The sequence below is a fragment of the Vicia villosa genome, unplaced genomic scaffold (genome assembly GCF_029867415.1).
Source record: "Vicia villosa cultivar HV-30 ecotype Madison, WI unplaced genomic scaffold, Vvil1.0 ctg.003892F_1_1, whole genome shotgun sequence".
In the NCBI taxonomy this organism is placed as follows: Eukaryota; Viridiplantae; Streptophyta; class Magnoliopsida; order Fabales; family Fabaceae; genus Vicia; species Vicia villosa.
Window position 1 is genome coordinate 121,457 of NW_026706330.1, and position 18,590 is coordinate 140,046.

An 18,590-nucleotide genomic window follows, 5' to 3' on the forward strand; every position below is an offset into this window, starting at 1 on the left:
AATCGGATCTTAACCGAATCCAAAATAATTTAACCGGTTAATAACCATTTAATTATATCTGAATTATATGAATGGATAATCAAACCGTTAATAACTAAACCGGTTAATAACCATTCAATTATATCTGAATATTTAAAAGTGATTTGGATCATGGGCGGAGCTATAGCCCAGCGAGTCCGGGCAGGCGCCCGGGCTCAACCCCTCCCTTTGTTGTATACTTCCCACATTAATAGTCGATTTTTAGACAACATCAAGGGCAAAATTAATAATTTTTAGACAAAATTAAGGACAAAATTAATAAAAACAGGGTGTAAAATTTTTGGACAAAATCAAGGGCTACATTTTTAGACAAAATTAATAGAAACAATGTGTAAAATTTAAAAAATAGGGTGTACAATCTTTGTCCAGACTCCCTAAAATTTCTGGCTCCGCCACTGATTTAGATTTAGTTATAGATTTTTGGACATCACAACCGGATATTTTACACACCCCTATAACTAATAGTAATAATCATGTTAAACACATATGAATAATTCTATAGAACTAAACCGCAACAATAACAACAATCAAATGTTATCTCATTAAATGGCATCAACAAAACAAAGATCATATCAAACTAAACTATAATGTTCTATTAAAAATTATGTTTCTAATCCAATTTATTAGTTTCAATATCTTTAGTCTAAAGAAAAGATTTCTCTAATCTAATGCAGAGCTGATAACTAAATTGTTAATACAATGACAAAGCCATTGAAGATTAAATTTTTAAAGAAAAGAGGAAGATGCTCAATATACTTAACGTGGATGCTTTCATTCGTGGAGAGAAAAATAATTGTTTAATTATAAGTTTAATTTATTTATTTTAACTTTTTTTAAATTTTGATCTCCCATTTTAAAATTTGAGTTTTGTGTCGCTTCATTTAAATTTTTTCAATATTTTAGTTCCCTTTTCAATTTTAAGTTAAATTTTAGTGATACGACAATTCTAATGATATGTCACTGCCACATCTGCAATAATTATTTCCACCTTATTTTTTATTATTTTTATATGATAATTTATAATTAATTTTATTTTAATAATAATATAAATTATGATATTTATAAAAAATTAAAAAAATAAATTACATAAAAATTTTAATTATATTTTTTATAATATAACCAATTTTTTGCAACACAGGGGTATGAAGCCCTGCCCTTAGGATAATCGGGCAAAACACCTGCCATCAGAACTATTGAGACTTTTATTACAAATTTGATGACCTTAATAGTTTTCAATGGTTGAGCAAAATAAATAGTAAAGTTTCACCAGGTATAATTCATCACCATTACAATTTGTTTGTTAAAACCTTAATTTAGGCAGCATGTCAGTTATTATGCAAAAAGTGTATCGTCAATCTCACAATCAGATTATAAAAATAATTAAGCTAAAGTTTGAAAAAGAAATTTCGATTGAGTCACAAGAGAAGGGTATATATAATTAAATTATATATTAAAAAAATTATTGTAATTTAATTTAATATATTCTAAAAAAATAATTAAAAATTTATTATAATTTATTTTTTATAAATATAATAATTTATATTATTATTATAATAAAATTAATTATAAATTATCAAGTAAAAAATGTCATGCAAATAATTATTGCATCTCAAGTCATGTCATTAAAATTGAAAGGGACTAAAATTGAAAAAAAAAATTAAATGGACGGACTTATAGGCAGAATTTTAAAATGAGACAATCAAAACTCAAAAATATAAAAATAGAAAGTAGATTTATTATCTGTAATGGTCATAATACACCGTTTTGGGATTCTATTTGGTTGGAAGAATGACCTATAAAGGAGGTGTACTCGGATATTTTTTCTTTCTCCCGTTTGAAGAATGTGTCGGTGGCGACAATGGGGGAAATGGTAGATGATGTTTGGCGGTGGGGGATATTGGTGTGTCCGAATCGATGGAGGAGGATCCGGTTTTATCGGGTCAATTGTTGTCTTTAAAGGGCCGGTTGGAGGATTTCAATGGTTGGACGATGGGTAAGGACACCGTGGTTTGGTCCGGTAATTCGGAGAGGGACTTTACGGCGGCTTCTTGTTATGAGTATTATGAGAATTTACGGATTCCATTTGGTCCGCCAACTAATCATGCGGAAGCTTTTGGTCTATTGTGGAAAATGAAAGTGTCTTTCAAGATAAAGGCGTTTAGATGGAGGCTTTTTCATAATAGGCTCCTAATGAAGGACCTTTTGGCAGTTAGAGGTATGTCTTTTCATTCGGAAGATTTAAAGTGTATTTTTTGTGGTCATTGTGTGGAAACTAGGGACCATTTCTTTTTGGGTTGTTTGGTGGTGAAAAATATTTGGAGAGAAATAGCTTTTTTGGTGGGTAAAGGGGGTTTTTTTGAAGAAGAGTGTTTATCAAATTTTATGGATTGGCACACATTCTTCCATAGTAAAAAGGTGTTGGATAGAAAATTGGACGTCATTTGGATAGCTACAACATGGAGCATTTGGTTGATTAGGAACGGTGTATGCTTTCGTCAGGAAACGTGGAATGTGAATAATATAGTTTGGAATGTTAAGACTCTAATTTGGAGATGGTCTTTTTGTGGGAAAATTACACACCCCAATTACTCTTTTTACGAGTTCAGTAGAGATCCTATGTATTTTCTCTCGTAATGTAATTGGTCTGTAATTTTTTTCATTTGACGGGGTTCTCTGTTTTTTTATAATCGGGTTGAAGAACCCTTAGTTCTCCCTTAGTTCTCTCATTAATATTAATTCTTGCTTTCCAAAAAAAAAAATTGCAAATAAGCCAATTAATTTGTTGTTACACTAAAGAGTTTGCAAACATGAGTATTGATGGAGGAACAAGTTATTATCAAGATTGTAATTTACAAGTAAAACAATTTTCATCTAACCAACATTGTTTTCCTTGTCAATTACCACTTGACAATACTTTCTTCCTACATCAATGTCAATCTCCTCAAGTTTCCGGAGTTAAAGTTATAACAAATTACTACTTCCTAGAAGATTCCTACAATTTTTTTTATACTAATTTAGTTCTCATCATAAATTGACAAGTTAACCAGAATGGTGGCAAGGTTCCTTAAATAATGTCAGTATAATTAGGATCACTTAGTGCTAGTGGTGTTGAGTCTATCATGGGTGTGTCATGGTGGTGGGTGAAAAAGAGGTTATGATACTACATGTAGTGTAGTTTGAGTTGAGTTGTGCAATGAAGGATAGATTACTATACCTTAACTTCTTAGAAGGTGCCTACTTTTGACTTGTGCAATGAAGAGATTATGAGACTACATGTAGTGTAGTATGATGGAGTGAAAGTCTTGATATCTACAAAAGATGAAAAACATATCAATACACAAACTCCTAAAGAAACAAGAGAAAGTAGAATACAAGAAATGAAAGAAAGCGAATATTAAAAACATGTTCACAATTCAATTGGACTGTCTTAACATCAAAGCAAAGAAATGAGGTTGAGAGAAAGAACCAGTGAGAATGGGAGGGAGGTTGTGCATGGTGGTACCATTTTCTCTCTGATTTTACACTCCCCTCTTCTTTTTTCTACTTCTTCATTACTTTGCTTCTTGCTTTGATTTTATTGTTGATAGTTATATTAAAAAATTAGGTTAAGGTATAAAATTGCAGAGGACAGTGTTTGCACTGCAGCATGTGATATGATATGGTTTGAAGCCAAGAATGGAAAAATGAAAAAGTAAAGAAAAAAGAAAATTTGGAATATTACTCAAAATAATAAATAGCCGTTGGGGTTAGTTGGGTATGGGAAGAGGCAATAGGAAGAATTGGGATTCTCTAATGTTCAGGTGGGAATGTTAGAGTGACTTTCACTCACTCTCAATCTTGCAATAAATTACACCGTCCCAATGCTGTCACGTAGTCATTTTTTTCAACCAAAAAATGACTAGCAACACAAGCACAGAAACGTCCGCATCTTGCCATCTCAGTTTCTGCCATCAAATTAAAGACATTTCATGTTTGTTAACTGAAGAGAAAGAACCATAGAAGAAAAAGAAATGGAAATAGGGAAAAAATGTTTAGTTAATTTGCTGCTCTTATGCATGTGGTAATTACTGGATTGTTGTTGCTTCTTCTTCTTCTTTAAAATTCAATTGATTTTGTTTTCAATTGTGTTTCATTCAACACTGAGATATTCTTATTTGGTATTCAATTGTAAATTAAGTCTTGCTTCCATTCTTATTTGCTATTTATTTGTAAATTAGATTTTGCTTGCGTTTTGTCAAGTTGATGTCTAACGGCGATCAAGAGTGGTTGCACAGCGACGGAGATTGACAATGACCAGCGAGGGAACAAAGAAGGAAGATGATCATAGAAACAAGCTACCATGGTTTTTTCGACAGAAAATTTCTATGGGTTTTCTTCGTCAATTTTCCAATATTTTGAATTTTGGTTGATAAAAACAACCACCTGGTAGCATTTAGACAATATGATTTATCCCACGGTTGAAAATAGTTGAAAGTTACTTTAACGTTCCCGCGTGAACTTTAGAAAATTCCAATCCTACTAAGTGGTTTTGTACTAGTAGCAGATGTAGTGGTTTTGTTTTTAGCATTATTTTCGTCGTGTTGTTTAAGTGAAGCTATTGTTGTTGCTTTATGTGCTCAAGGTGGCCTCTCTTATACTTTAATTTTCCTATGTCATGAGGGTGTAATATTTGGATTAAATCCTAAGATCTTCGGTAATGTTGCTTATGTTTCATCTAGTGTATACTATTTTGTTATATGTGATTCTTATGTTTAAGATTTGATTTTTAATTATGAATTTGTGAATTTATTAATTAGGTGCTAGTTATATTTTATAGAGAGTGAATCATTCAATATGACAAGTTTTATACCTATATAATTTTGTTATAATAATTGATCTATTCAACCGAGTTATTCGATTGAATTCGATTTAGAAACGCGGTTCGACTAATGACACAGTGATTCAACCAATAACACAGTGATTCGACCAATCAATCAGTGACTTCGTATCTTCACTGATTTGATGCACAGTTCGATTTTTAAAAAATACTTGATATTTTAATATATTTTTATGGGATTTTAAAAAAAAATATTATAAAAATATTTTTTCGTATGTTCTCTGAAAAATAAAATATTCAAATTCTCAATAATTAATTAACTAATATTTGAAAATTTGATTTTATATTTGTTTAATTATATTTTTTATCCTTTTAAATAGACCACCTTTTATTTTTAATTCATAGATAAAATCAATTAATTTTTAATTTAATATTTCCTTTAAATTGCAGTGTATATATTTTTTGTTTTAATTTATTTTAAATTTATTTTAAATTTTAGTTCTTTTTAATTGTTCAATACTAATTTTCGTTAAATTTTAATTGTTTAATTTATATTATTTTATTTGTAATTTTAAAAAGAATATTAAATTGATGAATTAAATATTAAATATTTAAATTAATTGATTGTGAATAATCTAAATTGATTAATTTTAATTAATTGATTATGAATAATCTAATTTAGTTATGTCATTTTTAATTTAAATATTTAAAAAATTAATATATTTAATATTCATTTTAAAATTACAAAGAAATTTAAATTAATTAATATAAATTACATAATTAAATTTTCAAAATAGAATTAAAATTAGCATTGAAAAATTTATATGAACTAAGATTTAAATGAAGTTTTTAAATGAGTTAAAAAAAACTATATAGACTGCAATTTAAAGGAAATTTTAAATTAAAAATAAAAGTTAATGTATATAAAACAGTAAAAAAAAATATTTAAACAAAAATATAAAATTGAATTATCAAATACTGTGAAAAATTTATTTGATTTCATAATAATTAATTAATATTTTTATCAATTATTTAAACATTTAATATATTTATTGAAAAAATCTATTTGATGAATTCAATGCGATTAATTGGCCGCACAAATGGCTACTACATTTTACGTTGTCGGGGATCCACATTGCTATTAGAATAGTAGCTATAAATAATCATAATTGCTTTGCAAAAATAAAAGAAAATTAAATTACCACATAAAGAAGTACTTAGTTTAAAAGGTTGTTGAAACAACCACTGGCTGAGTTATCAATGAGTTAGTTACACTTCCTGCAACTCAGACTTCCTATAAGTTGCAACTAAACATTGTAACCAACTTTTTATTTTCTGATTTGTTTCAAATAATAAATTTTCACTTCTTAATCTAAAACAAAGACACTAGTCTTATTCAGCAAAAGGTTATTACCAAAACTCTTTTACCAAACTTCTCTCTATGGCAAATGAAATGACTTAGTTACTTCTATTCATAAGAAGTTTGAAATGTACTTAGTGTAACTAACTTAGTGAAAGTTCAGCAGAAAGTTGTTACAAAACACTTTTAGCTAACTTCTCTCTATTAAAATTCAGTTTTCTCTTTTTTACGAAAGAGTTGGTGTTACTTATAGCTACTTGTTCAATCTATTACACTATGTTTGGTTTGTAAGAGAAGTTGTGAAGAGAGAAATAGATAAGAGAGAGTGTAAGAAGAGAGAAGTAAGTGAGAAATAGAGTAGATTTGAGATATTGTTTGTTATAAGAGAAAGAGAGGAGAAATAGAGAAGATAGAAGTTTAATTTATTTTTAAAGTACTATAATACCCTTATGTTAAAAATACTTTTATTTAAATTTAATATAATTAATTCTTATATGGAAAAAATATTTTATTAACTCAATTATTTTTTAAATGAATAGAAGATATATTTTTTACAAATACAATAGTAAAATATATAAATTTTTTAATGTATATTTTTAACACTTTGCAAAAGTGTGTGTAACGTAAAAAATAACAAATATGTGTTTATCGATAATAGAGCTATAAATTAAAAAAAAAATCCTTGCTCTACATTTATTAAATAATTTCCAGTTAAAATACATATCATTGAAAATAACATGCAACATAATGAAAAAATATTAAATTAATTAGATGAGATAAAAGGTGAGGAAGGGGTACAATTGGAAAATATAACATCACTTCCTCTCTCATTCTATTTCTTCTCAATTTTGGAGAGAAAGAATTTTAGGTGGGATCCACATGTTTTTAGTCTCTCTCTCTCCTATTTCTCTTCACTACCAAGCAGGATAACTTCACTATCTCTCTTCAAATTCTCTCTTCCCTTACTCTCTCTTCTCTATTTTTACCATACCAAACATAGCCTTAGAGTGTGTTTGGATGAGGTAATTGAAAATTTTAAAGGAATTTAAAATTTAAAGCAATTCAAATGATTCAATTGAAATCCATTCATTTTAAAATTATTTTGTTTGGATGTAGTATTAAGATAATTCAATGTTAGATTTTTGGGGTCATTTTTTATAAAATTTAAATTTTTTGGACCAAATTAAAAAATTAAAATGTAGGGGCCAATTTGCAATTTTAAAAAATTTGAAGGACCAAATTGTAAAATTTAAAAATTAATAAGGACCAATTTGCAATTTTTTGAAAATTTTTAGGGTCAATTTTATAATTTTTGGAAAATATGAGGACCAATTTGCAAAATTTGATGAAATAATTGTAACAAATACATTCTATGGAGTATGAGAGGAATTTCAAATTCTTTGGTTTTTGGTGTCATTTCAAAATGATTAAATTTAACTTACATAAAATTCTTCATAAATTTCCGTCATTTTAACAATTCTTCATTTTTGTATCCAAACAATAAATTTTGTGCAAATCATTTTAAATTCCCTCAAAATATTACATTACCTCATTAAAATGCTTCGTCCAAACACACTCTAATTAGAGTGTGTTTGGATGAGGTAATTAGAAATTTTAAAGCAATTTAAAATTCAAAGTAATTCAAATGATTCAATTCAAATTCATTCATTTTTAAATTATTTTGTTTGGATGGAGTATTAAGATAATTCATTGTTAGATTTTTGGTGTCATTTTTATAAAATTTAAATTTTTTGAACCAAATTAAAAAATGAAAAAGTAGGGACTAATTTGCAATTTTTGAAAATTTGAAGGACTAACATGTAAATTTTAAAAATTATTAAGGACCAATTTGTAATTTTTTGAAAATTTTTGGGGTCAATTTTATAATTTTGAAAAAATATGAGAACCAATTTGTAAAATTTGAAGAAATAATAATAACAAATACATTCTATGGAACATGAGAGGAATTTCAAATTCTTTGGGTTTTGGTGTCATTTCAAAATGATTAAATTTAACTTAGATGAAATACTCCATAAATTTCTATCATTTTAACAATTCTTCATTTTTGTATCCAAACAATGAATTTTGGTCAAATTATTTTAAATTCCCTCAAAAAATTATTTTCCCTCATTAAAATGCTCCATCCAAACACACTCTTAGAGTTTTATCTAATTCATTCTTACAAAACCGGTACTTATAGCTACTTGTTAAATCTATTAGAGTTTTATCTAATTCATTCTTATAAAACCGGTACGTCCAACAGTTTTTTGGATTTAGTGCGTGGATATTAATGGTGGACGGCCTATAATTTGATTGACGATAGTTGGGCCTAGACGATAGTAGAAACCATAATATAGGTGACCAATATGGTTGGACCTAACTCAACTCTACAAAACCGTATAAAACCGACTAATAGGATGAAGATTATTCTCACTTATAAAGATAAAGATATGTTTAGGTTATATATTATTCAATGTAGGATTTTTAACAAGATCAAAACTGTAGCAATCTAAGACCCACGATAGTTAGCCGGGAAGAAAAAAGAATCGAAATATTAATATAAATCAAAAGTATTAGATTAAGCTATTTTGACCATAATAATTCTAGTTTTGTGACTGGAGTTTTGGTAGTTGTCTTTTATGTGAGCGTTTATAATTTTTTGAGTTAAAAAATTGTTATTGAATGTTTGCAATTTTTCGGTGTAAAAGTTTTTGTCAAGAGGGAATTTTCAATTTTTCAGTGTAAAAGTTTTTGTCAAGAGGGAATTTGCAATTTTTCATCCAAATATTATAATTTGGGATTTGAAATTTTTAAAGCAAATAAGAGATTGATGTCACATCCAAAAGTTGGTTAGATAAGTCACTTTCCCCATATTGAGTTGTTTAGTATTTAGTCCTAGCTACCGACTATTATGTATGTAAAGAGAGCCATTAAACTTAAACTAGGATGTTGCCCTAAGAAGTAATAGATATAAAAAATATGGAACATCTAAGATTAATTGTAAGATCGAAAAGAAAATGGATTTGGAAAAATTCTCCTATCCCAAGAGTAGAATAAAAATTATTGTGGCAAACTAGAACAAAATTTTGTAAATATATTTCAGAATTAAATATGTTTTTGGTTCTTATAAAATATTAAATTTTGTTTTTAGTTTCTATAAAAACAAATGACATCTTTTGATCAAACAAAATTATTATGCACGTAGTTTTAATTTTTACTGTTAAATCAATGTTTATTTTTGAATTATTATTTTGCAGATATGTTTAGAACATTTTAAAAAGTTTTTTGAAGAAAAATTCAAAACTTAAAAATTCATATTTAATTCTTCTATTTAAAAAAATTGTTAAGTTTAATAAATAATTATTTTATAGTATTCTAACATGTATGAAAAAGATTGTTTAAAAATTTAAAAATTAAAGATAATTAAACAGTTTTTAAAATTCTAAAAAATAATATAAACTAAAATTGCATGCATAAAAACTTTAGAAAGACAAATTATTAAAGAAAAATTTATAAGGACTAAAAATACATAGCTCTATATTTATAGGGTCGCATTTTTACCAAGTTTCAACGTCAATTATTACCGGAATAACTAAATATTTTATACAAACTTACTTTATACCTAAGTAAAATGTAATTTTGTGTTGTTTGTAAAACCCTGAATATAGTACCATTCCACTCAAAATAACTCAATTTATCTTACAACAAAACAATATTAATATTTTAGGTTCACATATTAGGCATTTTGACCCAAGGAAGAAAAAAAATTAGATTATGAGACTACATGTACTTATGCAATGAAGGGTAGGTTACTATACTCTCCTCTTAGAAGATCCTGATAAAAAATAAAAAACAACAACATTAGCTAACCCTTAAATAAAGAAACAAGACAAAGTGGAATATGAGAAATGAAAGAAAACAAATATAAAAAAACATGTTCACAATTCAAATGGAATCTCTTAGCATCAAATCAAAGAAATGAGGTTGAGGAACAATATAAATTTATTATCTTTCTAAATTCATGGATATTTGATAAGTTCTTTGAGAACTATATAATAAACTGTTATTTAGCTATTCTTCGAGGATGCTTAGTAATTTCTTCAAGAATTATATAATAAACTATTATTTTTTTATCTTCAAGGATGCTTCATAAGTTAATAATATATAATATCATATCAAAATTCAAAATGAATAAGGTAAATAAAGCATAAAAGAAAAGATCAATATTATCCCTAATAGTTAGAACTTCAATATTTTTTCTTTTTAAGTTTGGTAGAGTTTCGTGCTAATAACGTGTTATGAAATTAATAAGAAATAATATAATAGAAAACTTGAGTTGAAGGAGAGAAAGAGAAGAGAGAGATACTATTGTATTATTCTCATTATCAGTATAGATTTCAAGTATAATATGAGTCATATTTATAGGACATATGTAATAAAGAGAAAATCAATATGAAATCTCCTAATTGATGGACATTCATAAACATGTCATTTATAACAACTATTATTGTGAATTTTGGTGTGTAGAAGGTCATTGATTCGAATTCATTTGCAAGATACTTATACCTTTAATTATTTTTGAAGGTCGTGTTTTATAATCTTGGGCCACCGTATGTGATCGGCCGACCCCTGAGAAGAAATATAAATAATCCATCTACACAAAAATTAGCATAAAAGAAATTGGACCAAATATGCACAAATCACATGTGATACTCATCAAACACGCGTACAAACGCAAAATCTTATAATAAAAAGTATTGTGCGGGTCTTTGCAATCTAAAGTAACGATGAATAAACCGGTCGTCAATTCGGACCCATAAGGGATCTTGTGTGCCATTGGTGGGATCGGTTAGAGTTAACCTCTCATTTGTTTGTAACTTGTAGTTTGACTTCCTGCGTCAGATATGTGATTTTTAGGTGGTTAGGGGTGTATTTGGATCTTCCTATGGATCTTAGACTGCTTTTTCAGTTTTTCACTTTTTTAGATTCTAAGACTAAGTTTAGGGGTAGGTTTACTAAGATTTGGCATTCAGTGGTGTAGATTATTTTGTCTATTTGTAATGATAAGCTTTTCTTCGGTTCGCCAATAAATGTGAAAGAAGTGGAAGATATAATTATTTTTTCGCTTGGAGTTGCTTTTTTTTAACAGTAACAGATCCTCTATAAGCTCTATCTTTTTCACTGATTTACTTCAGAATCTTACCATGTGTCTGAATCAATTGCAGATCAAGACTCATGACCTCAGTACTATAAATAATACATTCTATGACAAATTTTACACCTCAGCAAATGAATAATCGATGTGTAAATCATAAGAGCACCATTTTATTTTATTCTTAAAAAATACTACATATTCCTTCGGTTGAGCTAGCAACCGAAGGGAAAAGTATTCAGGAGACATGCCTTCGAATTTCAGTAACTGCATTTTAGCAACAAAAATATATATTTTTTTGTTTATGACCTATTACCTCGGTTAAGCTGGCAACCAAGGGGAAAAGTATTTAGGGGACACGCTTTTAAATATCAACAACTGCATTTTAGCATATTTTATTTTGTTTTTATTTTGTTTATGGTTTATTATCTCAGTTGAGCTAGCAACTGAGGAGAAAAGTATTCAGGGACACGCTTTCGAATCCCAACAATTGCTAATTCTTTTATATATTTTTTTTATGATATATTACCTCGATACTCTAGTTTTATTAAACATTTGCTAGATATCAATGTAATAGGAACCTTATTTTCAAGATTGACTTTGTTGTAGAATTCTTTTGAGAATTCATCCTAACACCCTTTAGTTTATACCCTTCACAAACTTTCATATTAACAAATATACTCTTTACATTATTTTATCATAAAAAATTTAACTTTTAAGTAAATAATTCTCTCTGTAAAAACCCGATAGAGTCAAAATATCTGGTAGTTCATTAAAAAAACGGGTACAAAAAAATTCTTTAGAACATTTTTTATGTGTTTTTACTGGACTTTTAAAATTCTGGTACGTTGTTTAACTGAAGTTTCTCGAAATATCCATAAACTACTTAGTTTTTATTAAAATAACCTGTATTTCCTTTCAGTTTTTCTAGATTTTTTCAAAAAAAGGGGAAAAAATCCTATGCACTTTTACCGAATTTATTGAAACATGCAGAAAATCACTTGAAAATTTATCAGAGTTTTTTTAAAAGTCCAGAACATTTTGAAGCTTTACCGATTTTTTATTTAAAAAATCTGGAAATACCTTTGTCTTAAAGCGTAATATTACCGGAGATTTTGAAATATCCGAAATATTATTTAATATCGGTTATTTTTAAAAATCCAGTATACCAAAAGTTTAGATATACCTAAAAATCTAGTAGTTTAAAATGCTCCAATTGTGCGATCCTGTTTCTGATGGTTCCAATGTTGACTTTACTCCATTTTTTACCACTAATGCGGTATGTATTACATAAATGTTTACTTTGTACATAATTGTGCATTTCTTATTTATGATATCTCATACATTGATAATTTTTTTGGCATGTTATATATGTCAAATACTCCCCTCTCGGGCTAACATTTTGGTATTGGCTCAATCTGTTGGTAAACAACATAGTATTATTGTTGTTCCTTTTCATTCTGATACTGCAAATGGAATCGGCTGGAAGGTCACAGTCAGGTATGGGTTTCACAATCATATGCTAGCTAAGGACTTAAATGGAAATGATGTACTAGGTTGTTTAAAAGATCATGAATGAAAGTTTGTGAATGACATGACCAAATACAACTTGGCTCCCAGATAAATGGTTGCTGCTTTGAAAATTATAGATCCAGAAAACCTAACGAGCGTTACCCAGGTCTAGAAGCTAGGTCTACATGAAATGCAAGCAAGAGAGGTTTGTTGACTAAAATGCAACAACTGGTGAGTTTTGAAATTTCAGGTACAGGCATAACACATGCTAACACAATTGTCTCACATGATGTTAAGACTGATGTTATGACATCTAGAAACATACCAGATTCATCAAACAGAATTTGATACATAATTAAAATTGTAGAATGATAAATAACACATATAAATGTTAACCTAGTTCAGTCCAACAACACCTAATCTGGAGGCTACCAAGCTAGGAAGGAAATCCACTATCAACAATATTAGTTAAAAGCTAAACAGTCCCAGTTTACAACTTCACACCTAATCTCTACCTAGTGCACCTTCTGCCTAGAAGTTGACATCTAGACCTAGGAAATCGCCATCTCACAACATAAATCACCTCAATGATATCTAACAGCCCCATTCCCAAGGACTGTATCAAGAACAATCCAATTTAAAAGATTACACTTCCAATACAAAAAACTCAAATCTTTTGCTTAAAAGCTTTAAGAGTGAGAACAAAACTCAACTCATTATCTAAAGGCTTTTGAATAAGAACACACAGCTTGACAAACAGTCAAGCAACATACATTCTACCACACAGCATCAAAAGATACGTGGGAGACTTGAAACACAAGAGACTCTCGAAACCTAAGCTTCCTAACCTTCCCTTAATTTTACAATTGTGAAAGACTTGGTTACATTATGTTTAGGGATCTCTTTATATAGTCTTCAACAGTCCATGGGTTTCGAAACATTTTACTTGATCCACAAGCTGAGAGTTGCAACAAATCTGTAGAGAAATTTTTTTTGATCTTGAAAACAAATATTGTTTCAATCTTCTAATTTTAGAAACTTTAATTCTGGTGGAGATTTGATTCCTTTATTCCGAATTAAATCTTCTTCACCTGGGTAAATCAATGAGATATATCCAAAGGAAATATCACAGAATAAATTTAAAACAAATCAAATTTATTAAGATTCCAAACAACCAGTGTTGATCTTCTGATACAGAATGTCACGACATCACTCAGGACATCTGGTTTTTCCTGTAAGCTCATACTCGGTTGTAATAAGAGATTAAGATGTTATGACATCTTTCTTAACATCTTTCAAGCATCATGTTTTAGCAAAATTCTGCCAACCCCAAAATCAATGAGCTAACAATCTCTCCATTTGGCAAATTTTAGCTAAAACAACCAAATACCAAACTGCACAAATATATGACAATTCAAACGTAGTTATACAAACACAAGCTACGTGCTAAACATGTAAACTTTGTACATGAGAAAGAAGATAAGAGATACTCCCCCTCAATACAGTGTACACGAGGAAGAAGGTGAGATATACTCCCCCTCAGACACAGTTCCAATTTACCATCTTGAACTCTTTACGTGAAGGATCACATAACTCAGAGCACAAGATACAACCACATTCATAACTCATACCACAATACACAAACAGGATGGTAGAACATCCTACACAACATTGTACAGAAACAACCAACCAAAATGCATAAGAATTGATTCAAGAAAAACAACAAAAGAACTAACTCAATAACTAGGTTCTTGACCCAACTGACTCAAACAAAAATAAACAAAAGGCTCACCCAAACAGGACTGACAAAAACAGAAAATGAGAAAAGAAGAAAGATGGAAACAGAAAAATAGACTTGACCCAAAGAGACAAAAACTAACGAGGAAAATAAAAGAATCTAAAACAAACAAACTCCCTTTTTTGTATTTTTTTTCTTTTTTTTATAGATAGCATATACCAGCTATTCAAGTCTCCCTCCTAAGTCAATGAAATTAACCCAGTCTTCATCATAATTTGAGTCTGAATCATGTAGATGAACATGATTCTTCTTTAGGGATTTCATCTCTGTCACAAATGCTTTCCCTGTCTTGGATGCTCTAGTAGATGTTCCAACATTTGTTGCATTGTTGAAACCAGTCTTCTTTGAATCACTGCCCTTGGTTGCGACTCTGTTGTATTAAGAGGAAATAAGTATCACGCTAACACTCATTCGCAAAACTAATTGAATGGGTTTCATTGAGTACAACATATGTGAAGGGTATTGATACCTTCCCCTTGCATAACTGACTCCCAAACCCGCTCTTGGTTGCGACAACCATATTTTTGTTCTTTAAGGGTTTTATTGATATTTTCCCTTTCCTTTTGGAATAAATAAAGTTCAGTGGCGACTCTATTGTATTTCAAGCGTGCGATACGCTTGGGTTTTTTCCGCGTCACGAAAATATGGATTTCTTGAAGAAAAATTATACATGGGGAGGTTGTTCAACTTCTTAAAGGGAAAAGGGTCATCGATTGTAAGCGGGTGTTCAAGAATAAACCAACCATTACAAAAAAAGAAGTGGAAGAGTTCAAGGGTCTTCTTGAAGCAAAGGGGTACTCACCGTAGAATGGTATTTACTATGATGATATTTTCTCCCTGGCCGTCAGACATACCTCTATCAGGGTCGTGTTAGCCTTGGTAGCCAGACGGGACATGCATTTAATGTAGATGGATGTGAAGACAACATTTCTTCTCAGTAATCTAAATGAGCAAATTTACATGGAGAAATCAGGGGGGTTCAATGATACTAAACATGACAGATTAGTTTGTAAATTGAAGATGTCTTTGTAAAATTTAAAGCAGTCTCTAAGACAATGGTACAAGCACTTTGATTCATACACGCTTCAGATTGGCTAAAAAGGTGTGAGTATGACTCTTGTGTTTATATTATGAGTCATGATGATTACTCTTTTATTTTCTAGTTATTATATGTTGATTCCTGTTAATCATTTTCATGCATAAATTAATTGAAAATCATATTAGAAAAGGAGTTTGACATGAAAGACTTAGGTACTGGTAAGAATATTCTTTGTATGGAAATTCTTAGGAATATGAGTGCTAAAAATTATGTTGAAAAGGAGTTACACAAGATTGAACATAGTAATTTAAAGGTTGTGAAAACTCTATTGGCAAATCACTTTAAGCTCTCATTGAATCAATGTCCAAAGATACAGACAGAAGCTGAGTATATGCCAAAGGTTCCTTATGTCAATGTTGTTGGTTGTTTAATGTATTCTATGGTATGTACTAGAACATATTTTAACAAGTTGTAAGTCAAATTTATAAATGTATGTCCAAACCAGACAAGCCTCATTGTGAAGCGGTCAAGTGGATTTTCAGGTACTTGAAAGGTACAACGGGTTATGGTATCAAGTTAGCAGTGAACGGATGATCCTTATTTTGTAGGATATGTTGATTTAGACTATGTTGGTAATATGAATGATAGAAAGTCTGCAATATGGTATGTTTTTAAGTTAGCAGAAGGACCTATTTGTTGAAAATCATCGGTTTAATCCATGGTGGCCATGTCAACAACTGAAATTGTCAAATAAGCCTTATAGCTTACAAGATTGGTGAGAGAATTTAGTGTTGAGTAAGGTGGAGTTTAGTTGCATTATGATAGTCAGAGTGTCATTTATTTGGCAAATAATTAGGTGTATCATGCTAGGACCAAACATATTGATGTGAGATTTCACAATATTTCAAAGTAACTTGCATTTGGAAAGAGATTACTTGAAAAGGTTCATACTTCAGAAAATAAGGTTAATATGTTGAGCAAGTCAGCCATTAGTGACAAGTTCAAGCGTTGCTTAGATTTGTTACATGTTTCTCATTGTTAAGCATGTGGTGTACCTCTCAATTGCCAGATGTGATCGTCATAAAAAAGTCTTCATAGGGGTTTGATATTTGTCAAGTTGGAGATTGTTTAGTATGGCTTATATTAAGACAAAGAGGGACACAATATGTAAAACTCCAAATGTGTCTTAGGCCAAAATGTTTATTGTAGGTAGGAGAATGAGGTGTAGGGGCTACCTTCTTTCGCGGTATAGTTCAGGGGTATTACTATAAATTAAGTCGTATTATTTTATATATATATATATATATTAGGGTTTAATATACTTCAACCCCCTGCCAATATAGCGAGTTTTGGTTTACGCCCCCTGAAATTTTGTTTTAGTAAAGACCCCTTATAAAACACAAATCTTGGATTTACCGCACCCTTTTACCTTATTTGCTGACTGGGCTTTGATTTAATTGGTGATGTGGCAGATTTAATTTTTAAAATCCACGTAGATTATTTTTTTTATTATTTTAAATTACTTTTATTAAGTTTTTTAAAATTATGTTTTATTTTAAATTAATTAACTTTTTTAAAATTAAGTTTTCTTTATTTATTTTTAAAGTATTTTTTTTAAGAAATTATATTAATCAATTATTTATTAAAATATTTCTTTTGAGACTAATGTACAATATGTCTTTGGAAGGCCCATTAATTGAAGTTTCTTAACATTAATTTTCAAAGTAGGTTTATAAACTCTTTTGTTTAGAGAATTATTTTCGATGTGGGACTCAAGTTTTACTTAGAATCATTTTAACTCATGAGTTGCAGAAAACTATAACTTACAGCAGGTGAAGATGAAATTCCTTGACCATGTGGGTGTGGCCCCTATATTTCACAAGACATAATTCGTAAGACCGTGGATACATTGCTGCATAAGGATGTACATAAGGTTGCATCATAGTCTGCAAGAAATAATAAGTTAAAAAGTAGCTCATTCATGTCATCTAGGGTATATGCTAAGACAAGGATGGTTATATAACATAATATTTGAAACCTAAGCTATACTACCTGAAGACAAAGAAGCCAATTTAGCACAGCTTAAGCAACTAAGATGTGAGAGCAGTTGTTTATATTCAAGTAAGCTAACAAGAAACTAGAACTGACTGTTGAGTACATAAGAATATCAATATTTTAATGTCAAAAAATCATTTCATTTCTCTTTAAAAAGGATTCCACACGACAAAAGAACAGTAGAACTCACAACTGTTACAGGTGAAGAAGGTTTTTCAGTTTTGGTAGATTTCTCTTCCTCACTGGTTTCCATTGCAAAGCACCTAGTGCAAAAAAAAAACTTAGTCAAGTATTACCGAAGAACCCTTGTCAATTCTTTTCAAAATATCACAAATGCATGTAGCTTCTTCAGAACAAGAAAACGATGAAGCTGAAACTGAAGCAGAAGCAGAAAAGAGAAACAAACGTGAGTTTGAGTGAAGGTTGTTGCACTGTGAAACTTAGTGAGATGTTGATAGCAACTGCCAACAACATTATCTGTAGGTGTATGTTCGGTGATGGTATTTCAGTGTTCGACCTCACAAAAAATGACTTAAAAGCAATCTTAATGGTTATCCTTTCAATCCATTTCTCCTCATGGAAAACCAAATAAATCCATTGACAATTTCAAACAAAATATCACCGACCCTGATCTTGATGATGACATCAAGATTTTGGAATATTAATTTTTATATTAGCATGAGCTGATTGTCTGCAACATATGACTCAGATAGCGAAGAAAATAAAATTAAGGGTTAAATGAGAGAGTATTGGTTGATAGAAAGAGAGAAGATTGAGAGATTACAGAGAGTATTGGTTTTGTTGTTCTAATGGCCATTT